This window comes from Equus asinus, chromosome 22 (assembly GCF_041296235.1).
Source record: "Equus asinus isolate D_3611 breed Donkey chromosome 22, EquAss-T2T_v2, whole genome shotgun sequence".
Lineage (NCBI taxonomy): Eukaryota > Metazoa > Chordata > Mammalia > Perissodactyla > Equidae > Equus > Equus asinus.
Window position 1 is genome coordinate 40,909,971 of NC_091811.1, and position 13,580 is coordinate 40,923,550.

The window sequence follows — 13,580 nt, forward strand, 5'->3', positions numbered from 1 at the left end:
AATAATGTTCTGACAGGATGTGCATGCAAACAAGGAGAGGATGATTTCTCTTAGAGTCCACTTGAATTCTGCCCAAGATGGAAAAGACCTGGCAGCCATTCAAAGACTGGATATATTGCCAATTGGATGGAAAATTGGAAAGTAAATTGGGGTTTCCCACATGCAAAAATATATAAAAGAGACATGAATAGAAATAAAACTTGTACTACTTTTCACTGGAAAATAACTCTTTATCTAACACATAATAAGAGGCTGTGATCTCAGCCATTTGGCCATGGGATCAATGTCAAAAGCCAATGGGTCAAATTTGAGGCATTTAAAGATAGGTCTAGTTTTCTTCCAGAAGAGAACCATTGTTACCAGTTTCTTTTGCATCTTTTCAAATATACCTAACACTAACACACTATGTAGACTGTTCTGCATCTTTCTTATTTTCACTGAACATTATATCTTGGCAAAGTTACCAGTCAATGCAGGAAGAGCACCCTCATTCTTTTCGACAGTCTTATGAAAAGCTGTAACTTAATTTATTTGACCAATATTGATGATCAATAGCACCAGTCTTTAGTTACTATGCATACTGCTGCATGAATAATCTTACATATGCCATTTTACATAAGTACTAATACATCTGTAGTATGAATTCTTAGAAATTCAATTGCTGGTCAGAGGGTATGTGATTTGAACTTTTATAGGTATTGGCAACTACTGCCAGCAATAAATGAGAGTGAGGAATGTGTCCTTTACAATGCTGGGTATAGTGCTTTATCATTAGTAAGCACTCACATATTCATTTGTTTTTCCAATTAACTGTTGTAAAATCAAATAAAAAAATATATGTGATAGAATTGGGAAATACAGAATCTTCAAGACTATTTTCTATAATAAATTCAAAATCAGCTCATGTTTGACAATGAGTTTCTGGGTTTATTGCTTCCTTGTCCTGGTCTGGGCACAGAGATAACTCAAAGGTAAGCCTTCCGTCTAAACTCCACCCTAAGCCTATAAACTTGCATCATACTAACTGCAACGGCTCTGGATTAAAAAAACCTTTCACTTTAAGAAAGAAGGGTAATATTATGTTTTATAAACCAAAGAGCAAGAATAAATCATTTTCACAGGATCTTTTTGCTCAGATGAGGAACAAAGCTTGCTTTGTTTTTCCAGGTGTGATATTTGGATGAAAAGATACTCCTGTTCACGCCTCAATTGAAGTCAATCTACTGAGCAGAGGATATTGTTCAGCATAATCTCCAGTTGAAAGCATTCAGGGTGTAAATGAAATCCTATTGGCAGGAAAGGTGGCATCAAGATGCCCAGAGCTCTGAATTGAGAACATGCAAAGGCTAAGGAGTGGACAGCCGATGAAACTGTTGGGCAAGATGGTTGGTGCTCTGGCATTTGGGTTTGCAGGTAAATATTTAATTTGCACTATTTGTACCATTACCCCAAATGGTGCAGACTATTATAAATGTCATCTCTTTCATGGTTACATCTTCTCTATTAGAACTGCAAAGGCTCTGCAGAGGACCAAGCCTTCTGCTCTAAAGGACACACACACAAACTTGCCTTGCTCTGAGAGCTAACCACACCCACTTGGCCACATTCACCCACACAGAAATGTAACTTAAAGTGAGAGCAGAGGACAGATAGCCTTGTCCTGGGATAACGAGTCGGTCCTACCCAATGTTACTGCTCTGTGGATGCCCTCTACTTTTAAAGATTCTGTGATGCTGACCCCAACCCAAACAGGTCTAAACTCAGTTCCACTCCTGTTTTTCACAGTTGGCTTAAGCCCTGAGTCAGCCTGGGTCTTGCACTCCACACTACTTAGCTTAGGCCACTGCATGCGGACCTTTTATCCATGATTTTAGTCCTAGGGCTTAAATTCTTCACTTTGACCTGCTTACCCAGGGTTTGCATTTCGTGGGGGGGCTCAGGTGAGGGATAGCTCAACATTTGCTTTTCAATCTCTTCTTTGCTGTTAGAGGTCATAGCAATCATGTACTTTCTTTCTACGAGAGCTGGTCCAGGCTGACCCCTGCGGCCTTTGTCCTGCTCTAGCAGCCTTCCTGGTCTGCTCGGGTTCTGATTAGAGTCCTTCTGAATCAGGGAAGCCATAGAGTGCAGTTAAGATACAGGCTTTGAAGTAAGATAAACATGGTCTTGCATCTCAGCTTGACTTCTTCTGGCTGTGACTTTGAGCAAGACTCTTGGCCATTCTGAGTGTGAGCTTTCTCATCTATAGTATGGTGACAGTAGTGTCTACTTCATGAAGTTTTATGGACGGGATTGGAAGCAGTAATGCACATAACATTTTTTGGTGGAGGTTGACACATTTTATGCACTTTATTGTTACAGAGTCATCCCGCAGCCACCTTTGATCAGAGCCTGCTTTTTCCTTCCAGTCATTGAGGACTGTGGTGGTCTTGACGACTTATGTGGTCCTAAATAGAAGAAGGGGGAGCATTCCTTTTTCTTCTCTTCCAATATGGCAGGTAAGTGGACTCTTCCTTTTCATGAGCCTGAGTAAAAAGACAGAAGTATTCTTAAGCCCCCTGTTGGGGTATGGCCCAGGCAACCCTCTTGTAAGATAAGAGGGCGGGTCTCTTATAGGAGGTCCCAGCCTTTTCTCTCCTTTTAGTGCTAGAAGTGGCCTTTAACAAGGGTCCTGCTGGCTGTGAGAATGCAGGCTTTCAGCATAGAGCTCACACACCCACATTCCTTATAATTACCTTTGGATTTCATAATCATATAAGAGGGAAGCAGATTAGAAATTACTCTTTTATCATGAATATACTTAGACTGGGAAGGCCAATAAACGTTCATTACTGTACAGACCAAGAAAACTGCAGATAAGGAAATCAGACTATTTTGTGCAAAAGGTCATAAGGAAAAGTAACAAGTGCAGTTGCTAACACTGAGCTCTCAAAAGGGGAGTTTTCTTGTTCTGCTCCCAAGAGAGATTCAAAATTGTTTGTTACTGTTCTTTTGCAGGGCCTTTCAAGTCCAAAGACCATTACTAAGTTTGCCTCTGTCTCTTCTTACCAAGTTAAATGATCCCACTTTTAAAAAAGTTTTTAGATATTGTTTTTCATTTGTTTGATTCCACTTTGAATTGTCCTTACAAATCTCCATATTTTTAAGTAGAATAACCTAGAAGGGATGACAGTTTTCTAATGAGATTTAAACCCTTGCTGAGTACAATTGCAGTTATCTTGTCGATGCTTTATCATCTGGAAGACTAGAAACCCACGTTTCTGATACACTGAAAATAATCTTCAATCTAATCTTTGGTCTAGGAATACCCCCATCCAAAAGAAAGCAGTTCAGCTGCTTTGAGAGTTGTTGGAAAGCTTTAACTAGTTCTTGTGTATATGCCTGTGAAGACTGGGAGTTTAGGGAGGGGGGAAATGTCAATCAATGGCAAAACTCAAAGACTGGTCATAAACAATGATAGTCGGCTCCTTTTCTATTATAAATCTAAGGAAGGAACCAAGAGAAGAAATAGAGGAACATGTAAGGCAACACAATCACAGGATATTTTAGAATTGGAAGAAATTTGCTGATCTTCTGATCTACAGGTTTTACTTAACAGGTGATGATCCAAGACGGTGATGCCAGAAATCGGCAGGTACAACAACTCTGTGACACAGGTATAATTTTAATACCAATTTTATGGATGATGAACTTGAGGTGACACTGACAGTAAGTGGGAGAGCTGGAATTTGGACCCAGATTTGGTTGGCTTCAAGGCCTATGTTTTAGCTTCTGCACTGTCTCATACATAAACATCTATGAGGTCCTTTCTTGCGTTGGTTAGCTTGTGTTTGTTCATAATGAGTGGCTGCATTTACCCCATTGCATTTTGCTCATATTCCCTAAAGGAGTTAAGTGGTTTTCGTGTAAGGAAGAGACATTCCCTTATGTTTAAGAGACCTGCGTTAACACTTGTGATCTTCCCCTCTGGAGAATTTTACAATGACCAATGCATCCCAGGAGATGGGACCAACAGAGGAAAAAGGGCCAGGGATTTACGGAAGGGCATAGAAAGGCCAAGTTGAGGGTCCTACAAAAAAAAAGAGGGGTCAGATATGAGGAGCAATGACCAAAGGATACTTCTAGTAAATTAAGATACTCAAAATAATTCATCATACTTTAAAACTGGAAAATAATGTTGGTAAAGGAGGTAAGTCGGATTGAAGGACTGAGTCAAAGGATGCTACTGTGAAAGAAGAAAGGGCTCACTGTTTTCCCCATGGCCTGGCTTGAAGTTTTAAATATTTCATGTATCTTTACATGATAAGTAGGCAGGAAGAGAAAAGAAGGGAGGAGGTCCTACATAAGACACATTGCAGAAGACATATTTATTGCAAATTCTAAGGATTAAATCTTCACCACTTCACTTATTCCATAATTAAAATCTATTGAGCACCTCTTCTGTGCCAAGCCTTGCACAGATGCTACATATCTACAGATGAGTAAGACACCAATCCTGACCGCAATCAACTTACTGGCCAGCAGGGGAGCAGACAATTAAGCAGATATTTGCAATAGAATGGGCAAGTAAGTAACAGGACCATAGAACTTTAATACAACATTTGAACAAGCAACTCAGCTTGGGATATCTGGGATAGCATCAAAAATTTCTTTTAAGGTGCATCCTGAAGAATGAAAGGAAGTTTGCCAGGTGAAGAAATGGGGGAGAACGTATTTCAGGTGAATGGCACTGCATGAGCAAAGACATAGAATTATGAAAGGACACATGTAAGAAGTTAATGTGGCCACAGTTAGAGGACTGAAAGTGGTGGCTCTTATTATATTAGCTAGTTATAATGAAATTGTTAATAGTTATTTAATAAGTTACTTCCATTTATGTTAATACCAGACTGGAAAGTAAGTTGAGAAAGACTGGGTCTAAGAGAGTGAAAGTTTCTGTTTATGATGGAGGTTATAAAAGATGAGATAAAAAGAAGTTTCATATCAGAATTATGGACAATATAACCAAGCTTATCATTTCCAGAGTATAAGGGAGTCTCCACAACAAAGAGATATAGCCAAATGGATCGTTTAACCCTGAGGCGGCAGTGGCACATGCTTCCTTGAAGACCGGATGAAACTCGGAGAAACCAGAAGTAAAACATCATATAATAAACAGAAAAATTGTGCAATCCTCTCGGATTTTCTTTGAAAAAAACACATCTAGAGAAGAGTATGGCATTTGGAGCCTGAAAGTCTGGGGGTTTGAATTCTGGCTCTGCTATTTACTAGCTATGTGGCTGTGGACAACTTAACCTCCAGAAGCATCAACTACCTCATGTGGAAAATGGATACATAAGCGGCACCTTGCAGAGGCGGCGCAGCGAAAGCCCTAGCATATACTTGGCACCCAGTGTGAAGCCCCAATATGAGAGTTATCCTGGCTGTGGTCTCAGGGGTATTGCTTTGAACATATAACCAAAGTTGCTGCCTTCTTCAAAACAACTCTAGAGTAAGCCCTTCGGAATAAGCTATGTTCACCATGAGCCATCTGGGTGGGAGGGTGTATTTGGTGGGTGTGTGTCTATGGATAGGACAGCAACTGTGAATGCACTTGGGATGAATATATCTGTTGGAAATTGGGATTCAGTGTTGATTAATGCTTTGACCTAAAGCCTCTACAAGTATTTGCTTGTAATTTACTTCTGTGGGAGATATGTGAGCCACCTGGAACCATCCCTGTCAGTCCAAATCCTTCTTTTGGAGGACATTTGGGTCAGCCTTCCCTCTTTTCATTTTTGTAGCACTCTAGTCAAATAGAAAATAAATGGTTTTGTGGCTTTCTCGGGCTGACCCAGATGTATGCATTCTGCTTCTCTAGCTATGCTGCTAGGTTCTTGAGGTAGAGACTACAAACAGTGCTGGGCCCATTTTAAAGGTTTAAGAGCGAGTTTTTCATTGAAATAGTTTTAGAACAAGGAAAGGGGAATTCTACTTTATACAGTGGGTGAATGGTAACTATGTGACACTTTCTACCAGTGAATGTGATGTAGAGACTGCCAATTCTCAATGAAGCCACAGACCCTATAAAACATAAGCTCCCCAAGGCAGGGTCATCCTTATCCTGTTCCTCATATACCCTAGTGCTGAGCACTGTATCTGACACACAGCAGGCACCAAATAAGTGTCTGTTGAATGAAGGAAGGAAGAAATGAATGGTATTGAAAGCATTTAGGCATGCTCAAAGATGGCAGAGCCTTAAATAATCCAAGGGAAAGCTGGTAACTATTTCGGGGCTTATCATGTTGGCTTCTTTCTGTTGACATTGAGGTAACAACTGTGACAGTATTCCACTAAATATGTCTTAGTACCATTTTCAGAGAAAGAAAATTCACTGGATAGATTCCTGAGCCCACTAAGTTCTTAGAAATTCCAGGTGAGTACATTTATAGAATTCACATCTGCATGGACATTGTTCTACAAAATGATTGAAGGAAGGAATCAAAATGATAGTGAGGTTTTTTTACATTCCGCCTTTCACATGAAACCCAGGAGACTTCAGATGATTTCTGTGCCCTTTTCTATTTTTCAGCCAAAATAGATTCTTTCTGCCTCTCTCAAAATTTCCCATTTGTTGTATAAATGAGGAGGCCCCCTCAGAGCTTGCCTCGTTTAACAACTTCGGTTGGTGAGGCCGAACGTTTTCTATTTAAGGCAGAGCTTGGAAGTTACTGATTCTCCAACTGGGCTGATGCTGGCGTCATGCCCCAGATGTTTTGTCCCTTTGACTTTTAATTCCTTGTCTCTAAATATCAGCCCTTAAACAGCAGCCTCATGACAACTAACTGAAGCGGGATCATTTGCATTGGTGATATTCCTTCAGAAAGCAAAATTTAGGCTTTGTATTTTGTTTTCATCACTTTTATAAAAGAAGGCCTCACATCTACATAAACAAATAAAACAAGAAATTCCATCTAGGGGTTTCATATTCAAAATATTACAGCACCTTTGTTCCTAATAAGAGGTCCCTGATGAAAAACACCTCTGCAAGTTGAAGAGGTTCCGGGCAGTATGCAATTGTGATAACGGCATTTTATGCAGTCATCTCTCTTTTCAGTGATATCTTTCTGGCATTTTCTTCTCAATTAACCTCAAATATTTCTAATATTTTGCATAATGATTTAGAGCATATTTATGTTATCACATTTCAATCCTACGAGAGGCAAAGGGAGTCGACCTTTCTTATCTCAATTTAACCAGCCTGTAGATATGGGCTTTTCCTGAGAAACGGGCGTGACTTCCAGTTTACGGCTCTCTTCAGTCAAAGGCAAGTAAGTCCCAGAGAGGGACTCAGCTGAGAGGTGGTGGTTCTCTTCAGTCAAAGGCAAGTAAGTCCCAGAGAGGGACTCAGCTGAGAGGTGGTGGTTGCCAACACTTCCCAGAGCTGGGAGTGCGTGGGGGAAGGGGATCTTGGTGGCACACCATGGCCTCTACTAGAGATGGGCATGGGACAAGCGTGTGGGCCTCTGCCCAGAGCTCTAGCTCTCTCCACTTTTTAATCACAGCAGTCCATCTTTAATTTTAAAATTAGTTTTAAACACTTAAATCATGACATATATCATACTAGAGAACTCATTATGTAGGTACAACAAATTGACCATTTCCAATACCTTGCAAGCCTCCACATGCATCTCCCCAATTGTATCCTTCTCTCCAGAGGGAACAGCCGACCTAAATTTGGTGTTAATCATTTACTGGCTATTCTTTATAGCTTTTTTCTCTTTTTTTAAATAAGGATACCAGTCAGGTTGGGTTAGGGGACACAATTCAGCCTATAACAATATGTTTTCCCCCCTTACGAACATCTTTCTTGCAGGCGTTCTTAAACCCTTCTCTACATGCTTTACAGAAAGGCTGTCACATCCCTTCACTGACAGAGCACTGTTCTCAATGTGGCAAGCAAGCAGCACTCTTACAAACATCTTTTTTACATGTGTTCTAAAATACTTCTCTGCATGCATTCTCTTTATAGCTTTTCAAAGCCACATAAGTATCTGTTCCTAATCAATATATCTTTTCGTCTAGTTTTTGAGCTTTAAATAAGTGGAATCACTCCACTTTATGTTATCTTCAGTCTTTTTCTGCTTAACATGATAACCTAATTTAGGCTTTTTTCATTGATGCTTATAGCTGTAGCTCATTCTTTTTCTTTGCCATATATTATTTCATTGTGTGATGATTTACTATGTCATGCCATTGATTTGTTTTATATAGTCTTCTGTTGTTGGTTGGCCTTTTGGTGCTAACTTGTCTACGAGGGTTTGTATTTTAAAAGAGGTTTCATATTTAACCAAAGCCTTAATCTCTCATTGTCGACTTCCAGGCACTGTGACAAACCAGAAATACATACCCTATTTAAGTAGGAATATTTTTTTTTGATAAAAATGTCTTCCTTATAAGGCTTAATCAGCCTCTGTTGGCCCACAAAGGATGGTTGGTTTTTGTCAGAGCACAGTTAACATAATAAAATTCAACATTTTATAACTGTTTGATAAACTGTGACCCTACAGCAGAAAGACGATATAAGAGGATACTGTCTTTAAAAGAATGAGGTCAAAAGGATGAGCAAGAATCAACAAATAACTGTGGTAGAGACAAACGAATTTCGTATATGGGCATCTCATGAATAACTCTGATGATCATTGCTGAGTTTTATGGCTGTCATCATCAAACATGGGGTCTCAGCCCAGGACGCTCCTATTCAAAATAACAAACTGTGGGCAGTGAGTCAGGAAACATTGAACTTCAGCCCACAACTCTGAGAATGAGGAGTTCTGCTAATTGCTTGGGTTTTTATATGGTACTAATATGGTGAATAATTTTCCAAAAAAGATCAATTTGCCAAGCATAGCATTGCTGGAATGGCCTTTCTTTAATGGTTTTCCTGATGCAGAAGAAATTCCTACAAGAAAACTTGATCTTCAGTATAATTTCCAGTAGCTAAAGACAGGAAAAATCAATGGCTTTAACTACCTTCTCACCAAAATTTAACTAAAACTCTTGAAAGCAAAAGCTCCAGTAGGGCCTTGTTCAAAAATGATTTTAAGACATCTAAAACTGCCAAGTATTCTTAATCCAGGGAAATTTCTCTGAAGTAGGATTTAAATTCAAGACCTGGAAGTGCCTTTCATTTCCCATGAGCTCAAATCTATTAAGCTCTCAGGGACACTGGTTTTTCCCCAGGAGGGAAAAAGGGGTTTTTTCCCCCCAAAGGAATACAGTTCTCTAATTTTTAATTATTTTAGATTTTTTTCCATCAGGGCCAAAAGTTAGCAATGTCCGTATGATTTCTTTCTTCTTCTTTTTTTTTTTTTAAAAAAAAGATGGCTCATGAGATAGATAATAAAGCATAAAAACATTAATTACTATGTGTGTGTGTGTGCTTGCAGAATTCTGTCAACCCTAATTAGGCAGCAAAGAGATTAGCTGCAATCTTGCTTGGTGTGTGTGAGTGTTTGCGTGTATGTGTACGAGTAAGGAATTCACCCAAGTAAGATGATAAAATGTTGTTAGAGGCTGGGTAAGGGGACTAGGTAGCAAGAAAAAGCATGTCCTTCAAAAGTCCTTAGAATACTAAGAAGGATAATCTGTGAGAAAGGGCAGAGAGACGTCATCTGTCATCTGTGGTTTGGGTGGCTTGGGTAAAATCAAATGGAACCAGCACCCAGACCCCTTTGTCCGGGTCTGGAACCTCTGATGATAACCAGCTCTGAGACAGCATTTTGGTCCTGGATTTCAGACCAAATGGACTCAGCCATCCTGGGAAGGTCAATCCACTTTCCTTAGTTGTATAAATGCCTTTGTAACCCTGCAAAGACTCAGAAACTATCATCGAAATGATGACATGAATCAAAATAATTTTAATACTGCTATGTACACCTAAAGGTAAGTTTTAAAATCATCATTATAATCTGTCTATATTTTCTATGTAACGCATTTCATAGTTTAAGAGAATCTGACATTTTGTGCTTGTGGTTTTAATTTGAAACATTTAATTAATATTAGTCGTGATTTCTATGAGAAAGGTAGGTGATTTATTTAGTTTGTAGATAATGTTTGAATGTTTAAAGGAATGGGATATTTTAAATCTCTGCACAGGCTTCTCAGCACCATTTAACTGCTGAGGAAAGTTTGCTTTGTTGACTGTCCAGCTCTACTCTAGTAGTTGCATGAAGGTCTTGAGATATGTTGAAATTCTGTGATTATAGTTTAACATGCTTAACTGAATATAATTAATTAAGGTGTTAATTATTTGGAGAAATTACTCTGTTCAACTTATTGGTTCTTAGAATATTAATCAAAGATCAAAGTTTTACAGAAAAATCACTAGGTTTATATTGAAAGTGACTAGATACTTAAGTTGAACTTAACGTTTAAGAAATACAAATCTTTATGATCTACCAAAGATCCCTTTTTAACATTAAAAATCAGTTAACAAACGAAACTAGGCTCTTCTGGGAAGCTAATTTCCCCAATTCCTAGAAAATATAAGTGATTGGAATACTGTATCAGGGTTCAGTGGAGAAAACAGAATTCACTCCAGATACGTGAGTAGAAAGGACTGAATACAGGAATTTGGGTGTTTATACACTTGTGGAAGAGCTGGAGGAAGAGGACTCAGGAGGCCATCACATCTGTCTCTGCCATCACATCTGTCACTATCACAGCTGCCAACACTCACAAAGCCGGTGACTGGACACTGGGACACTTACATCTGTTGGCACCTGCACGCCAATCGTAACAGCAGCTGGAAAATGGCCTCCACCTTCCTACCCAAGAGCATCAGACGGGCAGAATCTAGGCTGCATCCAAAATCCTAGTTGTTAAGAGAGTCTGAAAAATGCAGTTTTTTGCCTTCTTGCTCCTATGACTAAGGAGGAGATTCAGAAGAGGTGGGACTAGGTGCTGAGCATCCAAAAGCAGGATCCACAAAGCAAAACCCATATATTATAACTTGGTGATGTTTCCTAAACACTACAACATGCAGGTTAGAAACTGGACGCATTTTGTCAAACAGAGCCCCTGGGGATACGCTGTATTAGGCAACCGTAGACGGTTTTCCAGTAGCCCTTTTAAAAATGTTTGTGACCTAAGTTACAACATAACAGCTCTTTCCATTGTGTAGAAATTGTTTCCTCTTGACATCTGTCAACAAATACATTGTAGAAAACAGGCTTTGCCAGTCACATAGTTTTATGAATTTTATTTCAGGTACTACCTTTTTTCCCCCAGGCAATATGCCCCAGAGCATACGTCCCAGAGGAAATCTGATACCACTAGGTCAAGCCTGTGCCTTCTGGTGCCCTCTTGGAATTGTATTTTTCTATTGAGTAGAATTAATTTCACAACGGCCAAAGACTGCTTTATAAAGAGCGTTATCAACAGGATAAAGGGATCTGACATCCAAAATTAACTCACTGAATTCACTTCTTTCTCTGTATTCTTGCTGGCTGTTTAATCTGGTAGTTGGCATTTTGATCTAGGGCAGAGGCATTGTATCTTCTGGTTTGAAAATTTCTTTTTTAAATTTGATTTTGTTCTAGATAATAGCGTCAAGAGGTAAGAATTAGAATTAAGCCTGCTTGTGACTTATAAAAATGAAAATAATAATAGCTTAAACCCAATAAAATTTTATTTCCCTCTCGTGTGTGCAATGTGTGAAGGTAAGTGCTCCAGAGCAGGTGTGACCAGGCTCCACTCACGTCTGTCCTGCCACCCCAGAGCGTGGCCTTCATCTTTGCGGTCTAGGTAGGTAGCATCAGCATTCCAGGCAGAATGGATAAAGGGGACAAAAAGAGGCAAAGAGCAGGTGCCCAGTATCTCAAGGAGGGTTTTGAGAAGCTGTTGAACTACACTTGACTTACATCCCACTGGCCAGCACTGTCACATGCCTTCATTCAGTTGCAAGTGAGGCAGGAAAATATAGTCTTATTCTGTCTCTATTATGGGCACCAGGCGTCCTGTTAAAAATTCTATTGTGTTGGAAAGAAGTGAGAAAGGGTACAAAGGGGGGGCGATGAGCGCTCTATGCTACACTCAACTTTCATACAACGTAAAACATTTACTTTTCAAGAGTATCAGAATTCTCCTCAAAAAAGCCACTTTTTGGGGGCTGGCCAGGTCGTATAGTGGTTAAGTTCGTGCGCTCTGCTTCGCTGGCTCAGGGTTTGCAGGTTTGGATCCCAGGTGCAGACCTAGCCCTGCTCATCAAGCCATGCTGTGGTGGCATCCCACACAAAAAAGAGGAAGATTGGCACAAATGTTAGCTCAGCCACAATCTTCCTTACACACACACACACAAATCACTTTTTTCAGAAAAGGAAATTAATCTTTACTGTTTGGCTGATGTGATGCAGTATTTACCCTGGGTAGCACGAATGATTCTTTTTAATAGAAAAACATTCAATATTTCCACCTGAGTTAGCAAGAACACATTGTCTGTTGCTGCAAGAATGGGAGTCCCTTCACTTTGTGCTCTTGGAAGGTTCTCCTGATTCGAGTTCTTCAAGAGGATGGAGTTTGGTGTGGAAATCGGCAGGTCAAGGGACTCTGGGTTGCAGATCACAGGTCAGCAGAAGAAAAGTGAGGAAATCCTGAAGGCATTAAGAGGGGCTGCAGGGGGCGATGAGGTTCAGCAGGTAAGTTTTCCCTCCTCTTCTTATCACTTCCTGTTTCACCCCCATGGAGTTTGCTTTCTGTTCTTAGATGATCCCTGGGACACTGTGAAAAGCAGGGGAATAAAACTGCTGGCAGAAGTTGAAGCCTGGGGACCTTTGGGCGGCAGACAGATCTACAAGAGGGAGGAAGTAATCATGACCTTTGATTGAGGGCCTAGGCGCCAGGTATTCTGGAAATGTCATCTCATTTTATTCCCTCAACAATCCTATGATGCATTAATTATCAACTCCATTTTACCAATGAGGGCACACTGACACTCAGAAAGTTAAAGTGACTCCCCAGGGTCACACAGCCAGTGAGAAGTCAAGTCAGAATCCAAATGCAAGTGCTCTCTCCTCAGCTAAAATGATGTCTCAGGGAAGTTCCGGAACTGGAGATTACCAACCACCTCAGCTCAGGCCAACTGTCTTCCAAGATGATCTGGTCAATGAAGGTGTAACTTAGGTTCCATAATTTGTACTTAAAGGTGAGGAATCGTAGATGTCAAGAAGGGTAGAGACTGAAAAAGAGGCACTGGAGTTTCTGCAACAATTTTATTCCACCCCTATTGTTCAACTGAACATCAGTTGTATCATCTTCTTTTATTATTCTCCTTGAAATCATGATTCTCGGTTTAACTGCAGTTCCTAGCTCTCCCATCATTCTTTTTTTTTTTTTTTTTTGAGGAAGATTAGCCCTGAGCTAACATCTGCTGCCAAACCTCCTCTTTTTTGGCTGAGGAAGACTGGCCCTGAGCTAACATCTGTGCCCATCTTCCTCCACTTTATATGTGGGACACCTACTACAGCATGGCTTGCCAAGCAGTGCCATGTCCGCACTTAGGATCTGAACTGTCGAACCCCGGGCCACCAAAGTGGAACATA

At 40.1% G+C, this 13,580-nt stretch overlaps 1 long non-coding RNA gene across 1 annotated transcript; it reads left to right on the plus strand.

The window, feature by feature from the left end:
- Nucleotides 1-1,164: 1,164 nt before the first annotated feature.
- Nucleotides 1,165-5,829, plus strand: LOC139041636 (uncharacterized). Its single transcript, XR_011497145.1, has 4 exons — nucleotides 1,165-1,413; nucleotides 2,362-2,498; nucleotides 3,599-3,656; nucleotides 5,024-5,829. It is a non-coding gene; the product is annotated as an uncharacterized lncRNA (long non-coding RNA).
- Nucleotides 5,830-13,580: the final 7,751 nt, after the last annotated feature.